This window comes from Ostrinia nubilalis, chromosome 20 (genome assembly GCF_963855985.1).
Source record: "Ostrinia nubilalis chromosome 20, ilOstNubi1.1, whole genome shotgun sequence".
Classification (NCBI taxonomy): domain Eukaryota; kingdom Metazoa; phylum Arthropoda; class Insecta; order Lepidoptera; family Crambidae; genus Ostrinia; species Ostrinia nubilalis.
This window is the reverse complement of record NC_087107.1, coordinates 10,550,789-10,577,705: the sequence shown is the minus strand read 5'-3', so window position 1 is coordinate 10,577,705 and position 26,917 is coordinate 10,550,789. Positions and strand designations below refer to the sequence as shown.

General features: G+C 34.5%; 1 protein-coding gene across 1 annotated transcript in view; it reads left to right on the top strand.

Annotated features, from left to right (window-relative positions):
- The first annotated feature begins 17,705 nt into the window (after window positions 1–17,705).
- LOC135081620 (atrial natriuretic peptide receptor 1-like) overlaps window positions 17,706–26,917 on the top strand; it is a 407,345-nt gene continuing 398,133 nt past the window's right edge. The window contains exon 1 of the mRNA XM_063976371.1: window positions 17,706–17,839. The gene's annotated coding sequence lies outside the window, so the exon portion shown is untranslated. The remainder of the gene's footprint in view (window positions 17,840–26,917) is intronic.

The following is a 26,917-nucleotide window of genomic DNA, read 5'->3' as shown; positions in this document are numbered from 1 at the left end:
CACTGTGGGTTCTTATCCACTTTGTATTATGTGCGAATTTGCAATGAAAATGTATAGTCTGATATGCTCTTGTCTGAACATACATCGTCAAACAACTGCGACTTCACAAAAGACGTCCGTCGAAAGGTTCCAAGTTTCTGCAGCTTGTTATCAATTGTTCTTTGACAGTTAAACGATATACTAAAGATTTTTTTCGTCAGAAACAGAATTGTTTTTTCTTATAAGTAGCATATTTATTGGTCTTTATATTCGAACAAAGTATAGTAACGATACATTATCAGAATAAATTGTAACTTCGATCGACATCATTATTTATGGAGTACCTACGATACGATATGGCGATTTTAACGACACGCTTTTATTGTGCTTAACCTGCCTATACGATACAACATCAAACAGGGTGGAAACGATAAGTGATTTCTAAAGCTTCATCCACACCAACGCGGGCAGATCGCCATCGCCGGCGCGATCAAAGGCCAATGACAGGTCGCGCGACCCATGACAGTTCAAACGACCTGTCATTTCTCTATGATCGCGCCGTAATCGCGCCGGCGGTGGCGATCTGCACGCGTTGGTGTTGTTGAAGCATCGCTGTCTGAAATAATATGTATATGGAAGCTGGAAACATTGAATTTTCAGATAGATCCATTTTATTCTGTAACCTATTAATTATTATTGATAACATTTTGATAGAGCTCGTGAAGGACTTTCAGGATTAGTAACGAGATTTTCTATCTTGTATAGTTTAGAAAAAAACAAGTGTGATACCACTCTTGTCGTTTTCACCCTGTATGCTATAATAATGTAGTAATTGATATAATGACGTCAGGTTAATATTATAGCGTGTCATGTATTGTATTAAATTGTTATAATACTAATATAAGGTGAGATTAAATGATGAAAATTAAAAGATCAAGCTGCAGATACATAAAATACAAAAGTTTTAAAATGTGCCATAGAAAATAATATTTTGTTAAAACTGGGCAATCGAAAATTAAATGTACCTAATTAAGGATATAAATATGTAATTAGCAAATATCTTTTAAAGATATTGTTTATTCGTGTATAGTGATTTATTTCAATGTCATTAACTCAATTGCCATTGTTGTTTTTAGTTTTTTTTATTATTAAATTATAATTTTTAACAAACCCGCAGTTTTTTTTTGTTCAACAGAAGATGTAAATTTGTTTATATGGAAAATATTTTTAGTCTGCATAAATTCAATTGAAATTCCGATATAATTTTCTTGAGGGTAGTTTAACGTAAAGTATTGTCGAGGAGACTTAGAAAGACTTGTTATTTGTGTTCTAAAGTGTGAAGTCATGGAAGTAAAAGTGACTTCTCCGTGGACAAGTTGCTTTGAGTCCATGTATTTTTTTTTATGTTTCTGCTTCATGGAAATCTGTTTTTCAACAATAAGCCACTTCTTTGGTTGATTCCACAGATTATGTTTTCTTCGAGAGCCATACTTGTGTGAAAATTCATTTTACAAGACTCTCTTGCTCTTGATGTCAGGTGGTAAATCGTTTATGTAGGCTCGGTATGTCATATTTCTTTTTAGCCGGGTGTGCTGTAGAGCGCCTTCCCCACTCAGAGCGTGCGCTAGTTTGTTAACATGGGCGGTCAGCTTCTCCTGATATCTATATTACTGTTGCTGGCCTTCTCCGTGGACAAGTTGCTTTGACTCCATGTCATCTATGTCATTATGAAACTATTTATAAGGGAGAAGGTTCAGCCGGCGTGCAGCGATGGCGTTCAATGCATTTTCTGATCTGATCTGATTCTGGTTTGGCTGAACCTTTTAAACGCATTGATCGCCATCGCCATCGCCATCGCGTACGCTGAACCTTTACTTCCACTTCATAATAAGACAATTATGACAATGAAACTAAAATACCAGTGTTACTGTCACTAAGAGATTTTCTATTAATTAATGAGTCGAAATAAAAGGGTCGAAAAACCCTGCTTAGAGAAAACCACAGGGGCTTAGGTGCGCATTAGTGGACAAACCCTGTTCGTGATGATGATTGCCCGAATTCTGAAGTATTTAGGGTATTAACAAAGTTTCAAGTGCTTAACCCTAAAATCACAACATTAGGTCGTTGTGACCCTTCGCTTGCGTCTTTCCGTTCTATACATGGCCAGAACGCACCCATAGGAAACTGCTCGTGTATATTTCGGAGTGCCTGTTTGTAAATCTGTGACTCCAAACTATACACGAATTTTGCGTACTGATCGTGTATAGTTTGGAGGAGCTTAGTAAAAAAAGTCATCTCCAAACTATACTCGATTAGTTTCTACTACACCACTTACACTTGACTAGAGTGTGTTTAGTTGATATTGATTTAGTAAAATTCGGTAAAATATGGAACTATATTTAAAATTACATTTATTTGATATTATTACATAAAATATTATTATTTTACTGAATCTATAATAAATCTAGATTTTTAACACTATTGTAAGTGGTTTTTGAAATTAAATTGATTAGGTAGATTTCAAATTAAATAACAATTTAATTAATATGAGAGAGAGTGAGAGAAGAAAGTTCAACGCGCATTAAATACAATATTATGCGAGACTTTAAATGCTAGGTTTGTATTGTCGGCCGTTTGGTGTAGTGGTTCGAAGTGGTAGCGGGTTCGATTCCCGCACAGTACAAACATTTGTGTGCATGAACATATTTGTTTGTATTGGACTGGGTGTTTTCTATGTATAATAAGTATGTATTTACAAAAAAAAGTATTTAATTATGTTTATATCCGTTGTCTAGTACCCATAGTACAAGCTTTGCTTAGTTTGGGACTAGAAGCGCAGTGTAAAATGTCTAAGGATATTTATTTATTATTTATTTTATTTATTAACTTTTATCTCAAGAACATTTATGTACAATTTAATGCTGTTGAAACATTGTTAAACAAATAAAATAAAAATAAATAAAATAAACAAAATCATTTTGACATATTTCCATACCTACAATTGGTGAAATATCAGCCCCAAAACAAATATCTTTTCTATGGCAGAATAAGAAACACCAAAAAATCCTTTATCAAAACAATGACACGTGTCGAAAGATGATTCAATGTTTAAAGTAGACACGCAGCTATGAATTAATCTATCTATATAAATAAAAATGAATTGATGTTCGTTAGTCTGATTAAAACTCGAGAACGGCTGGGCCGATTGAGCTGATTTTGGTTTTAAAATGTTTGTCGTAGTCCAGGGTAGGTCTAAACGGTGAGCAAATACGCGCGCGATATTGTTTTTCTGTAATAGACAAAATTCCACGCGAGCGAAGCCGCGGGCGGAAAGCTAGTATGTAATAGAAAGAGAGGTCAATAAGTCAAAATGACTAGCATGCAACTACTCGCGTATAAATTATAATCACGCACTTATTACAATACATACATGATTAGTCCGTATGCGTACTGGCGATGTATATTTTGGAGGAAGATAATTGACCTAAGTCACTACAAAGTATACGCGAGCAGTACGCAGCGTATGCGTACTGGTCGTGTATAGTTTGGAGGAGCTTAGTAAAAAAAGTCATATCCAAACTATACTCGATTAGTTTCACACCCTTGCGTTCTGGCTATGTATAGAATGGAAAGACGCTTCGCTTCGTGTTTGTTTTTTACAAGTAAGTAATTTTTGCGTGAATTGGACTTCTTTGTTCCGTAATTACTCATTTGAATCCCATGGCATTTTCTGAAATCGGCAAATGGCAATGCCAGATTTTGTATGGAAGGTGGCGTTTTTTTTTTTCGCGCGGCCATCGACCAAACCTTATTTTTTGATTACAAAATAGTGTGATAAACCAAACTTACTATGACATGTATACCTCTAAACTCAGTCTGAACTGAGTTACAAGCATTAGAAGTTTGATGATTTTACATACTAGATTTGCTTTCTACGCGCAAGTTTTGTAAGAAATTGCAACAAAGTAGTGACATTGTATGTGTAAACAAACAATATCATCCATTATAGGCTCCAACCATCAGTGTGGAGCAGAATCAGCGCAATAAAAAAAGACGTCACTATTTTGTTGCAATTTCTTACAAAACTTGCGCGCAAAAAGCAAATCTAGTATGTAAATCATCAAACTTCTAATGCTCGTAACTCAGTTCAGACTGAGTTTAAAGGTATACATGTCATAGTAAGTTTGGTTTATTACACTATTTTATGAACAAAAAACATGGTTTGGTCGATGGCCGCGCGAAAAAAAAGACGCATTATCTTTTTTCGTCACACGTTTTATGTAATGCGATGCCTCTGACTGCTTTCGTGAACAGTGAGTTGTCTTGTTTCATCTTTTCAGTAATATTTTTATTCAGTTCTGTTCATTTCAATTCAGTATCACTGACATCCAAATGTGGTCCATAAAACAAAATGAAGTTATTGTTCTAGAGCAGAGGTCGGCAACCTTTGAGAAGGAAGAAAAGTGACAATGTACACTTTCTAGTTTTTACTGAAATAAGTATTTTATTAAGGAGTTTTCATAATAAAATAAGGATCTCAAGGGTCACAACTTTACATCACGAGTCGCAGGTTGCCGACCCCTGCTCTAGGGTTAACAACTTACAGTGCTTTGACTCTGTATCGAAATATTGAGCTCATAAAGTTTTATAATAAACTTAAAATTGATATGTCAAAAACTACGTCCGTTCAAGAGTTTGTAACAAACTAGAGGACAACTTTTAATAAAGGTAACTCCGAATGATTTGGCTGTAACTTGGTACAGCTGGCACAGAAGTTAAGGCAGTACCTACAATTAATTTTAACTAACGAGCTTCGTGAAGATGTTACGTAAGTAAGTTTTTCGATGTTGCATCCTTAGTCAAAGTAATTAGTAGTAGTTCAACGCCGTTTTGGTCTAAAATAAAAAAAAATCAAAATCAAAAAATATTTATTCAGTTTAGACCACAAGTGGTACTTATGATTCACTGTCTGACGGGTCTGATATGACTATCCTGACCTTAGGCCTAGGTCCTAGGATGCGCACGCGATAAGCTTTTATCTATTTTACGCGATATACATAATATTTGTCGTCTAAAATCATCGATAAGATTTTATCGATTCTTAGATTAGACACTGAAAAGTTAAATAAAGTAGTAGATGTTATAGTTTGTTTCAAAAGATATTTTTGAGGTAGTTAAAAAAGGTTTATTTTAGCAAAAATACACATATTTTGCGATCCGTACTAAGTAAACCATCGAAAGGGCTTCCCGACCTCGCACTTTTCCACACAATACCGGTAATCAATGCTCTTTGGGGATCCACCATGGGCACCATTTACGCTATAGTTAGCCTGCAATTCCCAGATGAACATAGTACTAGTGGTGATTGTCCTATAGAAAGATAGTTTCGTGATTCAAAGTTAAGAAAAAGTTAAATTAACTTACTCATATCAGACACCTATAGCAGGAAAGTTTACTATTTATGAACATCTTTATTATAGGTACATAGAAATAGGGTAGGCTACAAAAGACGAACTTATCGTGGTAAACTTCTGAGGGTTGAATCACATGTGAAATACAAGTAGGTATCTCCAATTGACTAATCATTGAAATAAAATAAGAATAGATATTTTCTTATCTCCGTACCATTTTCAAACAGGAAAATACTAACGTAGTGTAATAATAATACATAATATACAATGAAAATATTTTTAGAACTTCCTTAGCTTTGGTTTTTTGTAACGTTTGTTGTAAGTACACAACGGATTCAATAACATCAAACTTAACAACATAATCTGAAAACATAAAACACATAAAATTGGTATTCAGCATCAATGATTTAACTTCATTGGTAGAGACCGATCGCATCCATTTTCCAGAGACAATTTGTTGAAAAAGTAGAGTTCATTTGTCTTCGGTTCAATCTGCGGTGGGGTCGCGTAGTTTTTGTATAGGATTCAATTTCGCGGATCGTAACTTTCTGAGGGTACTTTATATTGATATTGTATATGTAGATATATCTTTGAGAGGGTTGAGTTTTCAGTTACATACATGCAATGTCTGCAGGTTAAGTTTTACACATTGACGGACTTTGCATAGAAAATGTATGAAAAACCAATTTCAAAATATAATCTTGTTTTTCCTGTTTCATAAAAAGTATAGTACCTAGGTTTTATTTATCTTATAAAGATCAATCAGAAAAGAGAAACGAAAGAAAATCGAGATTCCTGTAAAAATAGCTATTTAATTTGATAAGGCACGTAACTTTAGACTATAATTTTTAATTTTATTTTCGCAAAAAGTTTCCTCCAGAAGAAATACATAGAGATACATTTTTAACTGGCTCATGTTAGCTAAAAATTATTTATTTTAGTCTTTTTATGACAAGTTTCAAGCAAATAAATAGTTTTTTTTTACAAGTGAGTACAAAAACCTAACCTATTTATCAAGCTAACTAAACACTTATGTAGAAGCAATAACGGCGATTCTTTACAAAAATGTGTAGTCTGATGTTCTGGGAGCTAACGCCCGCATTCACAAACGATGCTTGCTTAAGTGAAGCAGCAAATCAAACGCACAGCTTTGAATAGAGCTCTGTGATTGGTTTGTGTGTCACCCTGTGCGTCCACGCGCACTGTGAGACCTTATAGTAATGTTTGTGAATACGGGCTAACACACAGTTCCCTCAAGCGGTGCGTGCTTTTACTGTTATCAGATTTAATTAAATATTAATCGTTAAATAATTAGCAAAATCAGCATTTCATATCACTCGCCGTGTTAACGTAATCGTAAGTTCAAATCTACGTTATCGTTATACGTCCAAAACACTAAGGCTGGGTTGCACCATCTTTCTTTACCTTAAACAGACGTCAAAAATCTGTCAAACTCCATACAAAAAGGACCTGTTATCGTTATAGTTACCGTTAAAGGTAGGTGGTGCAACTCAGCCTAAGCAAATTTTGATGAGTTTTGGGACAGAAATTAACTTGACATAGGGTAAAGTTTGTCGCAAAAAACTTGTGGGTTTTTAAGTTGCATATTTTGAAAGATCAGTCTACAAATTTTTGCGGCAAAGTCGCTCCTATTACAACTGCAATACGACTCTGTTAAGCTTGATAAGCCGTTGACTGAAAGTTTCATTGGAGTTAGGTCACATCGCCTGTTTGCGTCCATCATGTTCATAATTCATAGGTGACATGACGTAAGCTCATATCACACAAGCAATAAAATAAAACCTCAAGCAGAGTTGCGGTTGGTTGCTAGTACCCGATCAAGTTAACTGCGCACCAGGCAGCCGTGACGTCACATCGACGCTCTGGGTACGGACAGGGCGAACGCGGGGAGGTGTGCGGGTGAGAGCGAGGGAGAGTCACGTTCAGAGATCGGGTTGTATATGGATGTACAGTATTCTACTCGTACAGACTACATTATCATCATCATCATCATCATCATCATCATCATCATCATCATCATCATCATCACCATCATCATCATCATCATCATCATCATCATCATCATCATCATCATCATCATTTCAGCCATAGGACGTCCACTGCTGAACATAGGCCACCCCCAATGCTTTCCACGTTGATTGATTGGTAGCAGCCTGCGTCCAGCGCTTCTCTGCTACCTTTACAATACGGATTTCCTCGTTTCTGATTCGATCTCGCAAGTCGAAAGACGAAAGTCTACAACCAATGTGTGTTACCAGTGATAACTTATGGCTCGGAAACGTGGCCTCTCACTATAGGCCTTATACCGAAACTCAAAGTTGCACAGCGTGCTATGGAGAGGGCTATGCTTGGCGTTTCTTTGCGAGATCGAAACAGACTACATCACATCAATCTAAATATTGTGTGGTAAGTATTGTTGTTATATAAAAAGTTATTATAATCTAACGTGCCGTCGACTGTACCAGATATACAATTGGGTATACCCAATCGCAATAAAACTTTATCACTTTAGTATTCTCAAAAATCACAGCGCACATTCTAGCAATAATTTAATTCGATCGGCGGGCACTTGAAGTGATAACGTTTATTAAAACTGCTTATCGGCGTTTGTATTAATTTACTAAATTTATTAATTGAGTGATGGCACTATCTTATCGGCTGATAGTGGATATGGATATGCGTCACGTATTTTCGTATCACCAAGTTTTATGTTTATTTTCGATATTGTTTGTCTATTTTTGTGTATATTGAGCTGTTATTTGGGTATTCATGTTTCTAAAATGTCTCTGATGTTATAAAGAAAATTCCATCATCTGTTAAATGTACGTTTCAGAATTACTAATACTACAAACCAGCTAGGGACTGGAATTCGTTGCCTGCTGCTGTCTTTCCTGAAAACTATAATCTGGGCCTTTTCAAGGCGAGAGTGAATAGGCACTTACAGGGCAGATATGCACCATCCTAGACTGCATCCCACTTAACATCAGGCGCGATTGTGGTCAAATACCTGCCTTGTTATGCATAAAAAAAAAACTATGAAGAATCAGGTTTGTACACCTTAAAATCACTCTAGATGATAGATAGGTGGTAAGCAAAGACTTTTTGAAAGCACTGTTTATTAAAAAAATAGAGAAGGTAAAAGCTAGAGCGAGCTTCTACGAGTTAAGTAAACAATTAGTTGTAGAGTAGTGTGTTAGGTTAGAATGGCCCCATCATCACAAAAACTGAGTTCATACTTGTCTACTTACGTCTGAGTACCTACACAAGAGTACAACCTAGAGGTTGGTATTATGATAATGACCAAAGTTTAAAACTGGGTTCACACTCAAACTAATTTATCTGTTTTTAATTTTGAGCATAGATTCATAGGCAGTTGAATTTATTTTTAAAAAATATTCTCAACTTTAAGCAATTGATTGAATTTAATTTCATTTTCAATTTAATCACATTTCAATTGATTTAATTTAATATGATTTTTAATTTAATCACATTTAAATTGATTTAATTTAATTTGATTTTTAATTTATTATTTTTTTTGTTTTTAATTTAATTTGATTTAATTATAATATTGATATTATGTACATTGGAAAATAATAATCACTGATAACGATGACTAACATTAGCATTTAAGGTGTGTTTACTAACCACACTATTGAACTATGAGTTGTTCGAAATAAAAACTTTTTTTTTAAGCTTACTAAACCTGAAGGAAGAGGAAATGTATTAGACATTACCTGTTACCATAGAGATGACCGCAGGCTGTGTGGGACTCCCTTGACAAATAGTGAAAGGGTTGTCCTCCCTCAGTACTCATTAAGGTTTACGTATTAAAGACCTCCTTTTCCTCGAACCGCAATATGCAGGATGAAAGAGCTTTAGACCGTCGCTGTGATGGCTACAGAAAATAAAGCGGTGGACATCCGTTGTAGCTTTTAGAAAAGGCATTTTATTTTTCGAAACAATGAGTGTGAAAATGAATATTTTTTAAGTTGGGTAACTAATATAATAAAATATTTTCAACGTGGGATTAAATATACTTAATAGAAAACCTTCACCGCCCCATTGACGTACAAACGATGGATAATCTTAAAAAGCAGAAAAAAATACTCTCGGAGTTTTTAAGGGATGATCCATCTTGGATTTTAGTAAATCCAAATGATGGATCCACTACCCCATTTAGTAATAGAGTGGTGGACGCAAATAGGCGGTATGACCCTACCATATTATTTCAGTCTATATTTATAACAAAGACACAAAGCAACGCGTTGAAACATTGCCATTTTCCTAATGACAATCACTCCTTTATTGTTGGGTAGACAAAGTGAAGCAAATAGTAATTTAGCCGAAGTGGAAATGGGTGGGTCATGTCTGCTGATTGAACCCTGACAAATTGAGGCAAATTGCCACCTAATAGGCACCTGAAGTAGGTATATTGGTTGCCTAAAGAAACGACGAGGATTTAGAGCGCCAATTATTATACTACACATCAGTGATAATGGGCAATTACTTAGGCCTATTTGGAAAACTTTTCGCACCCCCGCCCCGCCCTGGTGCGACACTGTCACTTTTGCAAGAAATGCAACAATAATATAATATCTAAAAAATATCCCAAAGCACCCCTTTACTTGGTGCGATAACGTTACTTTTGTAGTACGCAAAGTTTCGTTATGTTGTAGTATAATATGCTGTTCATCTCACCTTATATTTTTAAATCATTGTTTTGTAAGGTGTCAAAGTTTTAAATGTTTCTTGTCGTGTCGCACCGGGGGTGCGTTTGTAAAAATACTGAGTTAACTCACGTGTGCAAGTGTGTAAGTGTACGTAACACCACGTAAGTATTTTTGGACAGTAGCTTAGAGATTAGAAATCGTATTGTTGGAATCAAACAAGAAGATCTTCAAATGATGGTCACATAAGTATTAAAGTACTTTACTTTACGTACGTAACGTGACGTAAAGTAAGTATAGAAGCTGATAATATTTTTTTGACGCAGTCCGGTACCAACCGGGCAACATGGAAAGCATTGGGGGAGGCCTATGTTCAGCAGTGGACGTCCTATGGCTCAGATGATGATGATGATTATTATAATTTTTTTGTTTAATTATCTGCTATAGAAGAGTATTATTAAAATTCTCTTTCAGAAAATTTTAAACATAGATTTTCATTTCCTAAAAATCTTTCTTTATAATTCCAGTTGAAATGGTAAAAAACTCGAAACTTTGTAATTATATTTACATAACTTAAACAAAGTGTAGCTGAGTGATGTAAAATTCATGCAAACTTAGAAAAGTAATTTTATTATCGTTACCAGACTTGAATGAAGGAATTGAAAAGCTTTCAATACCCTTTGTAGGTTTAGACTTTGAATGCTTTCAAGAGAATTTTAGCATTAAGTTGAGAATTCAGTTATCTTATTATCTTGGGAGTGCATTTTAAAGTGTTTGGAAATACAAAAGAGTGAGAGCAAGTAGGATCAGGAGCTATTTAAAGTACGAAACCAAGTGCAGAAGATGGTTATTGGATATTCTTACATTTTTTCATCATTATCAGCCTGTCAGTAGAAGAGCACTGCTGAGCATAGGCTTCTTACAGGTTATCCCATATCTGGAATATACATTAAGTACACATATATAATATACATAAGTACCGTGTACCGTATACATACTAGGTACATAAGTACCGTGGTTTTAGGATAAGCTACTAATAAAAAGGCTCGGTCAGTAAAGAATTTAAATTAATACATTTGTATAGCATAATTTGGTTACTTAAAACGTTTTACAATAATCAAACTCTTCATGTTTTCAATGAACAAAAATAAGTTTTTCAATATGTAGAGGGTATGTTGAGTCTCTACTCTATTATGTAAGTATTGAGGTATTTCACCCTAAGTGAGAAGACTGTAAAGACGTAAATTCCTTAGAGTAACATTTTAAGCTTAAAAGATGCATAAATTTGATAAGATACATTTAGATATACGTCTTTTAGGGTTATTGAATTGAAGAAATAAATAGTCTACATGTATTCTTCTGAAAAATACGTCATAAATTGCCGTATCTTGCTTCCCTTTTTGAAAATATGTTTTTGCAAAACACCCAAGAAACTGCATTGTTAAGATCTTTTATTTTGGCAACAAAAGACCCCACGCAAAATCAGTTTCTTTCTTTACTTTGCAGAACCCTAGAAACTACGGTATTGTAAGGGAGACTAAGGTGAGTTGTAACTGAGGAGAGAAATTGTAGGTTTTTTGGAACTTATTAACTACTAGCTTCTGCCCGCGACTCTCTCCGCGTGGAATAGTTACCAAGCATGATGATAACACTGAAAGAATTTTTCAAATCGGACCAGTTCCTGAGATTAAGGCGTTCAAACAAACAAACTCTTCAACATTATAATATCAAGTATAGACTAGCGAGTTCGTGAGCGTTTTTTAGTTCAAGTCTCGAGCTACCAAATGCGCGCTTTAGCGAACTTGCTGATAATTAATATTATGTTTCCAAAAATCGTCAATGTCTCAACTCTCCTCTGTTACAACTCACCTCAGTCTCCCCTACTTGTATTAAATACGTCTGTCAGACAATAACAGTCAACCTCCATGATCCTGCACTTACGTCTACATTAGCAATTAGCAATCGGTATAGCACAAGCTAATAGAAATGTTATCTCTAAGCAAGTAGGATGAGCTAAGAGAATTCAAAGAGCTTTCTGTATGTACCCAGGATTTACTTAATCTTGAATGGATTTAAACAAATCAGATATGGAAAGATTCCAGTAAATGGAATGATACAATAAGATAAAGCTGGTAATACTGGAATTCTTATGGGTATGCTGGCAACATAATTAGATTTACAAGCTGTCTGTGTTGTTATGGGAAAGTCAACGACTTTTTGACATTTTGCTCTCTAATTTTCAACCGACTTCAAAAAAAGGAGGAGGTTCTCAATTCGACCCGTATGTTTTTTTTTCTATGTTTGTTACGCGATAACTCCGTCAATTATGAACAGATTTGAACAAATCTTTTTTCGGCGTATAGGTAATACCTCAAGGGTGGTCCCATTTAAATTTAATAATAAAAAAAACAACCCCCAAGGGTGGAAAATTGGGGATGAACTTTTTTATACGCAATATCTCCGCCGATTATAAACCAATTTGAACGATAATTTTTTTGTTGAATAGGTATTATCAAAAGGGTGGTTTCATGCGAATTTGAAGAAAATATTTCACCCCCAAGGGTGGAAAATTGGGGATGAACTTTTTTATACGCAATATCTCCGTCGATTATGAACCAATTTGAACGATTATTTTTTTGTTGAATAGGTATTATCAAAATTTTTTAATTTTTTTTTTGTGTTCACGCATTTGAAGTCGGTTATATTTTTTTTTAAATGTTAATTATCTGCTTATAAGTCTAGTGCTTGACTTAGTGGCTGAGGTATGGGAGCGACACGAGAGGGGTAATTTTGACATTATTATGACGGGACAGAGCATACAAATCTGGCGTCACGTTGACATTATAACGTAATATAAAACGTACCTCAGGCACTGACTAAGTTAAGCGCCTAGACCTGTAATAAATACAACATTACAGATTTTAAACTAAACGCACATTGTAAGATGGTGTTAAGATACGGGACTATTCCCACCTCTCGTTCCCACCACTGCAACTCCTGTGTAGCCAGGATCTACAGCTTGACCGCCAATAAAACCCAACCAATGAAGGTCAAGTTTGTCCCGGGAGAAAGTTAAACTGTCCTTTGACCTGCAACAAGAACAAAAATAACATAGTTACAATAATAATTTAATACTAATTTTGAAGATGCGAAAGTAATCTGTCCAATATTTCTGCAGCCTATTTGTAGCAGAATCAATGACAGGTGGAGTAAATGGGTACTCTAATGGAAACCACTTCTCTCCAAATGCTATCTAATGCGATGCTACTTGATGGTCTGACGACTTTAAAAAGATACTGGCAACGCACGGTGGGCTGATATTAGAGCTTCATAGACTTAGCGTCGCTCAAAAATCAAGTGCCTAATTTTGAAAAAATTAATATGCCAATGTGTTCCTTTACCAAAAAGGAATATTTTATGTTATGTAACGTTTCTTGATAAAGTTATTATTTAATAAGTTATTGACAATTTCCTTTTTTTTTGTATGGAGCTCAACATTTATTTTTATTTTATTCGTTATTCTTAAGCTTTCTTAAGAAATTGACTTTTGTATTATGTAATGCATCATATAAGCTATGTTATCACCAAGTGTCGCATTTCGGAAATCTTCGGAACATTGTCATTTTGGACTTTAAAATAAAAAAAATAAAAAATTTAAATAACCGCCAAATTTTGTAAAAATAACTACGCCAATGTGTTCCTTTGCCAAAAAGAAATATTTTATGTTATGTAACTTTTCTTGATAAAGTTATTATTTAATAAGTTATGGACAATAACTACTTTTTTTTTGTATGGAGCTCAACATTTATTTTTATTTTATTCATTATTCTTAAGCTTTCTTAAGAAATTGCTTTTTTTATTATGTAATGCATCATATAAGCTATATTATCACCAAGGGACGAATCCCGGAAACCCTCGGAACATTGTCATTTTCGACTGATAAACTAAAACCTTCTTGTTGGTTCAACCTGCCATTATTATTTCTATTAAATTAAAAAAAACTATTGTCAATTGGTCAATGTCATCATTGCATTGCACTGATGGGATAGAAAAATAAACAAGCAAAACCTTATTCGTTAGCAAACGTTATATTTATTTAAATGTACGTATAGTTCCAAAATACTGAACTGTCCTATGCATGACATTGACAGTGGGGCGCCACCGTCAATACCGGATCGCTGATTCCGATTTTTGCCATGTTGGAAACCATATAGTTGAACGATGGTAGCGCTCCCCTGTCATTGAGTTTGGTGGGACAGTTCAGCGTGGGTCATCTATAGTATAGTTTGTCTGCGAAACAAAAATTGCGAAAATGATGATTCTAGCGTTTTAGGGCAACTTGTAAGTGCCCAAATGAACGTTCGGTTTGATGTCTCCAGATAAAATGGATAAGGGAAAATAAGGTTTCTAGCTCCACTTTTTACTATCGACTCATTTCTTTTTCAAATTTATGAAGGAGACCCATTTTTTTTATTCAAAATAAGCTGCATTTAGTTATTGTCGACCTAATGTTATCAATGAAAAAAACTTAATGGACGCGGAATTTGAAAATTTAATAGATCGTAATTCTGGAAGCAAAACAATCTCGTAATAACTGATTCTCACTTGATAGATAGAAAAATAATATCGTTGATAAACATTGAAGTAATATTACATTATAACTCAATGTTGATAAATGGCAGCTCTACACAACCAGCGATGTGATATTTGTAAAGTCATATCAAAATAAATGAATAATTTAGACGTAATTGCCATCAAGAAAGGTTTTCAACACCACCAAAAAGTCCACTATAAATGATCAATTTGATGTCTAGGCTGATACTGAGATAGAAAGCTTTACTTTTGTAGATTCAGAAAGTGGCTCTTGAGTCTAACCAATAAACTTAACTTCAAACTGGCTTAATTTCCATAAAACAAATAGGTATTATATTTTAGTAACCTTAGTAATCATGTGGATTAGGCCTCCTGGGAACACCATTATAAAAAACGCGCTTAGTTCTTCACCTCGTTAGGGTAGTACGGAAGAAAGTACATAACATAGCAGTTTTCTTTTTCGTTTTTTTTATTTTAAAGTCGAAAATGACAATGTTCCGAGGGTTTCCGGGATTCGTCCCTTGGTGATAACATAGCTTATATGATGCATTACATAATACAAAAGTCAATTTCTTAAGAAAGCTTAAGAATATCGAATAAAATAAAAATAAATGTTGAGCTCCATACAAAAAAAAAGGAAATTGTCAATAACTTATTAAATAATAACTTTATCAAGAAACGTTACATAACATAAAATATTCCTTTTTGGTAAAGGAACACATTGGCATATAATTTTTTTCAAAATTAGGCACTTGATTTTTGAGCGACGCTAAGTCTATGAAGCTCTAATATCAGCCCACCGTGCAACGGTTAGATGAAAAACATAACCCTCCTTCTGGTGCAGTAGGGTAAAAATACGGGAGATTCTGCTTTTTCTTATGTTCAACAGGGGAATGTCATAGGCTGAAATCATGACTAACGGTGATAGTAGAATTCTGTCTGTTTGTCTGTAAGTAGGTACACGTCTTAAAGTTGACTTTAGGCTATAAAGATATCGAATATGTACCACTGTATTACTATTGTATCAATTTGTAACAAAGCAAAGTGATTTAGTAAAAATCATAATGACATTACAAAAACAAGTAATAAAGCATATTTTATCTAAACAAGATACTTCAAACAAAGCACCATAAATAAATAGTAAAACATTTTATATCATTCGGGAGTGTTGTTTTCAGCAACAGACATTTTTTTATATATTTGTAGATTGGTTTTGTTTTTCGGTCGTTTGAAACAAAAAGTCTGAAGCTTTTAGTTGCTGTGTACAAAAAACTGCGCTGTTTGTTACTGGTACAAAACTGAAAAGTAACTGTATCACATCACAGTTAGCTTTTTAGTTTACAGTATTGAGTAAAACTATTTGTGTTGATATCATTAATTATTTTAATGCATTTGCATTGATAAAATTGCATTCCTGACACGTAATGACGTAATGAAAGTCACTGACAGCTCGACGAATGAGCAAGCTGAAGTGGCAATGGGCAGGGCACATAGTACGCAGAACTGACGGCCGATGGGGCAGCAAGGTTCTGGAGTGGAGGCCACGTACCGGAAAACGCAGCGTGGGACGTCCACCCACAAGGTGGACCGACGGCCTGATAAAGGTAGCAGGAAGGCGCTGGATGCAGGCCGCTACCAACCGTGCGATGTGGAAGTCATTGGGGGAGGCCTATGTTCAGCAGTGGACGTCCTGTGGCTGAAATGATGATGATGATGATGACGTAATGACGTAGTTTCCATAAAGGTAGCACACATGCCAGTAGCTGGTAAACTTGCATACCAGTTGCTTGTAGAAAGAAAGAAAGAAAAAAGAAAAATTTATACGAGTATGCGTGTAACCTTTCCACCAACTGTCATGTGTATACTGTATACGCTAACAGACTAGCGAGTAGTTTCATTTTACAAAAAACGTCTTATGAGCTAAGAAATTAATTTGATCAACAGTTTTACCTACATCATGCTATCATGCTATTCATAAATGCAATTAAGATTGTAAAAAATACAGTTGGCGCCACTATCTTTGATTTTGATATTAAATTTTCTATATTACTCAGATAATCAGTTCGAAGTGTATTACTCATTAATCAATAAACGAATTCTACAATCTATAATGGCATTTGGCTGAGGTTGTTGATAAAAGAAGATGACGCTAAGGCGCATACCTAGTATTGGCTCCAATGTTGGAACAAGCTATTTTCTATATCCACCCGTTGGAACCAACGTTCGGGCCAATGTGTGAAGCCGTCCTAAAAAAAATAGCGAAACAACCAATTTAGATGAAGCAAGATAAGTTTTTGGGAATTGCATCAATACGCATTCCGCCTAAATTCCGCCCGCCCAAAACTGTAGTCCGTCGGATATATTCGCTATCAAATACGAAAAACATTTTCAAGCCTTTTTCTGCCCTATGGCAGCAACAATAAGTTTTATATTGATTTTAAACCAGTTCTAATTTCTATGATATTTAATGTTGTATATTAATTTTATTCAATTAACGAGAATTTAGTTCAAAGATTCGAGAGGTACTCAAAGCTTCCTCAAATGAGCTTTCTCGGTTCTAATAGAATCGATTTGAGCTTAACGACGAAGCTTGAATCCTACATTGTTACTAATGAGCGAGGGAACACCTTTAAGCTCCATTTCAGACTACCTATAGCACCTAATGTTCGTTACATGGCCCATGTAAATAGCACTATTAAATCTAACACCATGTAACAGCCCTCACATAAGTGAAATAACGTCTATGTTATTTAATCTAAGGTAAGTTATTATAATTTAAGATCGTTAACAACGTTGCAAGATTTTTAATCACCTACCTAGGTACGAGTACCTAAGCAAAAAGAAATGCCTGCCGCTACAACTCAACGCGCTCAATTCAAACCCAAATTGATCAGTATTATGAATTTCATTCCTTTGATTTACCAACAAAAGTAACCCCAATCTTTATCTATAGTATCGGAACGTCGGATATTGAAAATAGTATGAGTTATCTTGTATCACAACACCTATCAGTCAGTATTACTTGGCGCGTCGTAGGAGGCGGTCGCTCGCTCGGTTTTTCCCCCACTCGCGAAAATCACAAACTTGTGCTCGTGTTTGTTGTGGTGAATTGTGTCTTTTTAACTGTGTGCTAAAGTTTAAAGTGGATTGTGGATTTGAAATGATTTGGTAAGTACAAGATTTCGTTGACAGAAGTTTTGGGTTATCGCTGTTTTTAAGCTGCCGGCTGCCGAAAGTTGCCCAAAGTGAGCTTTAATATTTTTAGACGACTTTCTACGATAATTGAGGCACCTTTGTTTCAAGTTTTAATTATTTACTTACGCATCGTGCTGTCATGTTGTATGCAAAAAATTCCTTTTGATAAGGGGGTAAACAGATATTAATATTAGCTAATCGTATGATTAATATTGTATGAAGCTAAAGGTTAGGTTCATAATCAATTACTTTAGTTATAAATAGCAGTACTAAATATAACTTATTCTTGATATTTCCTTAATTTCAAAACATTTTAAAATTATTATCATTGTTGAGTATACAGGGATTAAGTAAATATATTGATAAAGAATCATGAATGAGTTGAAATATTATTCTTATTGAAGATTTACAAACAAAATTCGCTCTTGTTAAAAAAATACGTGTATCAGTTCGTATCAATGAATTTGAAGTGTTTATCAGGAGATATTAATTCAATCGATTTGTTTATACACAAGAATAATACTTAATGTCGAAACAATATAAAATTACAAAGAAAATGGAAAATTTAATTTTAAAGGTAGGTACCTATTTGACCAGCTTTGTTAGCGGTTTTGTACGCTAAATTTGTTTTTTTACTAAAATATTAATAAAAAAGAAATGTAGGATTTCAATCAGGAGTCTCATTTTCCTCAGTACAAAACACCTATTATTAGTAATAATTTAAAAAATTCAAACATCAAATTCTTACCTCTAAAAGCATATCAAAATCAAAACAACTATGAGCCTCCTTCCGAAAAAAACTTTGTAAACGGTTTTAAGGAAAATTAATTGATTAGGCCTTGAATCATAAAAGCTGTTAAGCTGTTTTTGATATTAAGGCGTGGACGATTTTATTAACACGTTTTTATTTTATGGGAAACAAATAGGGTTTCTGATTTCTCGACCAATTTTTTTTCTCGAGTTTCGAGAATTCTCGAGGCCAAAGTCTCGAGTTTTCTCGGGTCTCGAGTCTTTTAATGAAAACTGCTTAAATCGGTTGAAATTTAATAAAAACACAGGTTTTTTTGATCTAATATACCTACTTTTATGCACAACAATCAATATTAGAATTTAGTACCACTTATTTTGGTAAGGAAATAAACAAAAAATAAAATCTTCTTTCATAAATAATATTTACTAATAATAATAACAAAAGTCATAAAGTCGCGTGCACTTTAAGGATAAATAACAATAGGAGCTACAATTGAATCACTTGTTTTCTAAAGAACACAAGTCCAAATAGCAAAATTACGATAAATAGTTTTTTTTATGAACAAAATATTTTTTAAAGTTTCTTACAGATAACGACTTGAATTAACTTTACGAGGAGGCACGAGTACCTAACCTAACGTCTGTTAGGTAAGGTAACTGTCTAGTTAACAATTTTTTCAGTCTTTAAATCAGTTAGATTAAATACATAATAAATATAGCATACTCGTTGGTGAACATCCTACTTAGAGATAATTACTTGCAAATCAAATCAGTTAAAAAAGGAAAGACTAGGCCAGTCTAAAAGCAACGTTGACCTATTAAATAATTAAAAACTTAACTTTTGTCTAAGAAAATAGGCTTTCAATAATATTAAAGCTTCAAAATCGAAACTCGAGAATTCTCGAGCTCCGGTAATTTTTTTCTCGTCTCGAATGAAGCCAAATTTCTCGAGTTTTCTCGAGTTCGAGAAAGCTCGAGCAGAAACCCTAGAAACAAACCACTGTGATGAATGTGAATATTTTTTCTTGAATCCTTTGCTTGAGAAGTAGGTACATTCAACATCAGACTATAATATTTTTGTTGTAGTATCTACATATTACAACTACACAAGATATCATATCTACTGTTCAGATTGATGTGCCTAGAAGAGGATGCTTTATCCCGTTTCATTAATGGGACTATTGTGCAATAACTTTTTGCAATGCGACCTGTCACTTTCTTGTTTCTAGATATTTTCTTAAAGTGAATATTTAATATTTTATGTATTATGTAAAAAAATATCAAAATTCCACCCGTAATTTGACATCATAAATATTATAAATATAAATGACAACTTTAAAAATAAGAATACTTTATTCAGCATAGGAAAATAAAATAAAAATACAGTACATACTACTTTTATAACATTAAACTACAAGCTATGCTGAAGAGGCGTCCGCTCAGCTATATTCGCGACATAACAAGCGCCATGTCGAGAAGCTGGTTTTCAGCGGGAACCAACACGCTGAAGATTGCGGATTGCGCGCCCTCTTGACCGAGACCATGATATTGAGGCTACCAGCCAACACAGAAACAGAAGGCGCGCAACAGGGGGCGTTATGGACGGTGATCACAAAAAAGAAAATAATAGTAACTTAGTAAAACTAAACAGAATTAAGAACTTATTTAAGGTAACGTAAGTCATTGCCAAAAACTAAGTAGATAGATGGGTATAATTAGAATTGAGCATTCTCGTCTTCAAAAAATTAGGTCGAACAGAAGCATAAAAGTAGGGAAATAAGGGTTAAGCGAGTCATATTATATGTAGGGTGATAGGGGTTATAATACAGGGTGTAACAGGATGCTCTCTCCTCCTAAGTGCTGTCAATAATATGGAACTGGATATTTTTGTCCAAAAACTCCTGAATATATCATCATTTGATGCGTTTATTGACACTGTCTAATAAGATGTCGAGTCTATTTTGGTAACAAGATTGATTGTCCCTGAGACATAAGTACGAGTTACTTTCGTATACATTACTCTCAGTAGAAAAAGTGTCTCTTGTTGTATTAAAATACGAGGTAGTAGTTAGTTATTTATAATCATGTAATCGTTATTAAAATTTCTTTGCGAATAGTCGCTTCTCAAACTAAATTTTAAATAAACAGCTTAAAAAAATTGACCTACCTAAGGCTGTTGTTGTTGTTGAATGTAAAACTCATTTATTTTTGTAAATAGGCTTTTTAAAAGCACTTTTACGTTAAAATATAACCATGTAAGTTGTTAATACAAGCAATAGATAGACTCAAAATTAAAATTACATAATTTAAATTATTATCATCATTACTTTTCAGCCACACGACGTCCACTGCTAAACATAGGCCTCCTCTAATGATGTCCACGATACAAGCCCCTACCAGTCGGGAGATCTTGAAATAGTAAATTTAGATTAACCTGTTTTCAGACAAATAAATACTTTCTATTTATATGAGTAGAAAATGAAAGTAAAAACAACCTTCGTAAGTATGTTCAGGTCTTGTTCTATCTTAGCCGAATAATTACAGCTATACATTTTTACAACGAGTGCAATACCATATGCTGAGTTCAAAGAACCGTAAGTTTATCGTTTCACAATTTACTCGACAAAGCCTTTGACGAAACTATACAAGTTTAATCTTATTTAATCTTGTTCAACAGCAGTCGAGAAGCAAAGTTTTAAGCTGTATAACCAAAAATAAATTCCAGGATAATAATTGGGAAGGTTTAAGCCAGGATTAGTAAGGATAAGAGAGATAAATGTGACTATTAGACTATAATAGAGGGTAGTTACAAATTTTAGAAAGCTCGGGAACATTGATTAAACCCCGTAATTTTGAAATGGCACGTATGAATAAATTGCTTTCAAAACTTTTTCAAGTCTGTGAATGATGACAATTCAGGGTTTAGGGAAAAACCGGTCAAGTGTGAATCGTGAAAGAATAAGGGTCCCGTTTTTTCCTTTCGAGGTATACAGAAACTGTATTGTTATGCTTCGATCACACCAACGCGTGCAAATCGCCATCGCCGCGGCGCGATCACGGCGCGACCCATGACAAACCGCGCGACCTGTCATTGGCCTATGATCGCGCCGGCGATAGCGATCTGCACGCGTTGGTGTGGTTGAAGCTTTATCCAAAAACATAACCCTCCTGGTGCAGTCGGGTAAAAATAACATGACTTTACCTAGGTGGAAATAATGAGCACCCAGTTCATTAGGCTGGATGAATGCAAGCCTAAAGCCTACAGATGAACTACACTGAACCGTCCCAACCGTGACATTGACAGGGGGGCGCCACCGTCAATACCGGATCGCTGGTTCCGATTTTTTCCTCATTGGAAAACACTGAAATGTCATTTGCAGGACACCAATGTCGTGTTACTATTTCCAATCTCTGGCCATTTGACGTTTCAAAATCGTTCAACTATACTTAATTTTGACGTTGAGGGTAACTTATTATAATCTGGGGTTGAGAGTCTGCAAGCTGTTTCCCTAACTAAAATCTAACAAATATAAAAAGTAAATGACCTGATGATGATGATGATTAAAGGAAACAAAGAAGGCCGAAGGAAGGAAGGCCTTTAAAATACCCAAGTAAATTAAGACCAAAACTTTTTCCAAAAACGATTTACGTTGATGATTTTTTTCTTTCAATGCAAATTAGAGCCAACGACAGTCTACACTTAGCATACGAACATTTTATTTTGGTTCATGATTGGTCTCTTCCAATGCCAATTTGTATCCAACTGTATCCGCATACTCATTCATTTAGAGTAGAGAGAGATGCAAGTTTCCAGCGCGACAGCTCTAGGACTTCAGACAAGGCTTCGAAGTTAACTGCGGCTTAATCAACTGCTACAGTTTTCCACGGAATAAATTAACAACGAGTTTCAATGTTTTCGCCAAATTGAAAGTTAGGTAACGTAAAGTTTTTGGTTCTTTACAAAACGTAAGCAATTTTCATCTGTAATCGTTCAGAAGCACAGAAATTTATCTACGAGTAGGTGTAATAAAATAAATAAATAAAACAGAAAGTAGAATAAAATGCACGAGTAGTTGCTTTGTAAACCTAATAACAGTAATTTTATATCTAAATCGTGAGCTAGTGTAAAAAAGAAAAAGAAAATTAAATTCCTTTGAACGTGAATTCTTTTAACGAAGTGATTTCTTTACAAACTGTGTTAAGGATAATGTTAAATTATTTCTCTTCGTACTCTGCCAGGGTACTAAATGGTAAAAACCATCATTAAGCTGTTTAAACTCGAGAAATTCGAAGTATGCAATAATTGTACTCATCATGAAGCTTGATGATGATCATTTGCCTTTTTATAGTCTTTCATAAATTGGAAGTAGTTTTCATACACATACGAGTAATAACTGTAACCTGTATGTGTACTTATTGAATAAAATATAAATAATATCGGAACATCAGGAGTGTCACGAATATACATACATCACTTAATTCCAAAGCCTTTATCGGGCATAATAAGTTCAAATTATTCATTGTTTTTGGTCTTTAAAACAAGGGAATAATGTTCAAAATATGGTGGGAACTATATTCCCACTGCCGTATAAAGGGTTAACTAGCTGTCAACCTAATTCTGAAGCTGAATGTTCAGCTTGAGAGCTATCCGGTTGTAGCTCCATGATGTATTCCAGAAGTTATCCAATTAGATAGTCATTTCGAGGTCTCAGTTGGAATTTTGTAGTAGGTATTTAACCATTTTAGGCACGTGGCGTCCTTGCTTCGATTTTGATTTAATTTAAGTAAAAACCCGAAAAAAATGTAACCTATTCTGAAACGAAAACTTTATAATACAACTCCCTGTTTAGAACGATTTCCACCCTATATGTATGTACAGTTTATATTATAACTAGATTGTTAAAAAGGCTTTATTGCAGCGCATTTCTAAATAAAAAAAAACTTCATTTATTACCCAAAGCATAGTTATTACGGCTATTCATACTGACATGAAAAATGATGGTTTTTATACAAATCTTTATTCCTTAACTGCTTTCAGGATTTATTTTTGCGGCGATATCCTTTTTCTAGGTCCCATCAATCTCTGAAGCAAAATCCATCAAAATTGACTCAGCTGTTCAGTCGTGAGAGCATAATAGATAGAAAGACAGACAGACACAATTTTTGTATAAGTATTATAATTATATGGATGTTGTCTTGAAAATTGTCTTCTTCCTTATACATAACTGGCTTTCCACCCGCGGCTTCGCCCGCGTGGAATTTTGTCTGTCACAGAAAAACTTTATCGCGCGCGTCCCTGTTTCAAAAACCGGGATAAAAACTATCCTATGTCCTTTCCCGCGATCTCTTTGCCAAATTTCATCAAAATCTGTTCAGTGGTTTAGGCGTGAAAGCAAGACAGTCAGACAAACAGACGGACAGAGTTACTTTCGCATTTATAATATTAGTATAGATTCCTACGAATCGCCATTGATTATATGCTTTCTGTTTCAGTCATAATAAGTGTGTGACGTAGAGCATTCAATATTTACTGTATTGGTTCGTCAAAAAGCCATATATTTCTGACCAAATGTATTTTATTTACATTTTATTGTAACATAACATTAGAAAAACATGTTCTTATTTTGTTTACGATTACAAGATAAACAAACTTGATTTCATTAAAATCACAATATTACCATAGGTTTATTTCAAAACAAACCTGGGAAAATTCTGCGAAAAACGTTTGAATCAAGGTAAAATACTTTAAATACCTTCAGTCCTGTTTAATTACATTATTCCCGAAGGATAATTAACAAGGGCAGCAGACTTAACAGGCTCTTAACATCGGCGTTAGAGTTAAGTTGTGTTTTTCATTTTAATTTAAATTTAGCGTCTTTTAAACGCGCAAACACCTTAGCTTAAACGGAAACGGAAGATACGACGCATAAAGGACATAGCACACTTATCAACCTAGACAGGGATCGTAACCGTATCAACTCGAGGCGGTCAGTATTCTTTGTATAGAATTCCATACTGTAACGCACATTTATCCGCACTGTAACGTAAACGACTCGCCTCGCGATTGATAGCGCGCGAAAGGCGATGCCAGCACGCGAAAGGCTATGATGTGTTGATACCTTTCCGAGTTGATAAGTCTGCTACGATATTTAGCGTCTTTTAAACGCACAAACACCTTGGTTAAAACGAAAACGGAAGATACGGCGCATAAACGTCTCAGAAGTGTCACGCTCAAATTATGTCCTAGGACATCATTTTTGACACAGGTCAAAATCGGTCTGACTACGCAATAAACGTTTCTTCTATTTTATACATAAGTTTATCTTACAAACATTCAGGAACTAAATAAAGTACAACGCATCACTTTTCATTAAAATAAAGTAGGAGGAAACATAAAATTCCACTCACTGACACTGACATTCGCCATGTTCTTTTTATCCGACTGCGCCAGAAGGAGGGTTATGTTTTTCCATGGCAACTTAGGCGCATGCCGTATTTTAATCTAAGGTAAGAAGCAATTACTCATGACTTGCAATGTAGATTTTTTAACAAGTTTCGTATTTGTCTCTTATTATTCATTTGTTCTTTAATGCCACATAAGCTAGTACACAAAGCTAACTCAATTTAATTCTATAAGACATTCTTTGAAACTTAACCTTCGGGCCAAGATACCTACTGAATACATGCTTATTTTCAGAATAAATACAAATCAGCTTTCATCAAGCATAAACAGACGGTTTGTTATTTCAAAGAGCATTCAACATAAATAACGTATCTAATATTGCAAATTGGATGTTACATGATTAACTGGAGGGTGATTCGCACTTGTATTATATTATTCACATTTGTGAACACTCAGCGTCAAATAGTGCGTGACACCCAAAGTAGCCAAAAAGTTCGCAACACGTCTTTGTTACAATTGGAATAAGGTTGTGTTATGAACTTTTTGGCCACTTTGGGTGTCACCAAATATTTGACACTGACTGTACCTAACGGGTATATTGCTGTTTGTATAGTATGGTTATTTAATATAATTAAAAATAGTCCGATTGATATTATTTTATTAAATTGCGATCGTGGACAACATATAAATTTTTAATGTACATATTATGTAAACTTTAACTGCCCTGAAAATGGTAAGGTTTATAGTAATTGATCAAATCACATTTTACTGATAGGTACATACTGTGATTGAGATGAGATCTATTTTTTATACATAGCTAAATTACGTAAATTTAACTAAAAATGAAGCAGTTGACATTCAGCAAGCATTTATCCAGTTAATATTTTATCAGCACTAAATAACTCAGTATCGTTTAAATCCCTATAGTTTTGAACATTTTATATCATCAAAATTGTCAAAGTACCATATTGTCGAGGGATTTAAGTGTCTCACTTATCTAAAGATTGGTTTAGTTCGCAATCAAAGATACATTTATTCGAATCACAAGGGACATAAAAAGTTAGGGTCAATTTCAGTCAACTTTGAGAAATTGTCAAAGTCACCTCACTCTCCTAATACGTGACACGTGTAATGTAATAAATCAACTTATTGGCAATTAGAGCTGAAAATTAGTGTCTTATTAGAGAGTTCAGTAGTTTAGGTGTTAAACAGCCGTTTTGAAAGAAATGTGAAAATTATGAATAATCGCCGGTTATTATGAATAATGACCTCATGATTTGGTAAAAGTGATTATTATGAGATCCTTATGTGTGTATAAAACTATAGTACTTAGTCGCCGCCGCACCTTAACCTATTTTTCACTTTAAATCAAAACAATATGTTATGGGCATTATGGCAAAGTAATGTTACGCAAGAAACAGTCCAAAGTCATTATGCCAAATTATAGTTATATATGATATCAAAACGTTCAAAATTTGTGGCTGTACACGAGCGCTGTACACGAGCCTGTTCTCTTTTATGATATTTGTTAGTATTAAGGTTACATTATTAAACAATCACTGATAAATGTGATTAATTTATCACTTTTACCTAGACTGTCGGTAATTATTCATAATAACCGGCGTTTATTCATAATTTTCAATTTATCACATTTACCGTAACATTTACACTGACTGAGGGCTTAGTGTGAGTTTACATCAAACGTCATCATTAGCGACTGCTGAAAAAAAAGGACTATTGAAGTTCTTGAAAGTTTTCGCTAGGGGCGCTGTACGAGGAGCGTCCTCCTGTAAATGTCATAAAAGGTTGTCTAACGTGGCAATAATCGGTACTAATAATCCAGTATTGATAGCAGCGCTCTCCTGACAATGTCGTAGCTGCGACGGTTCAGTGTAGGA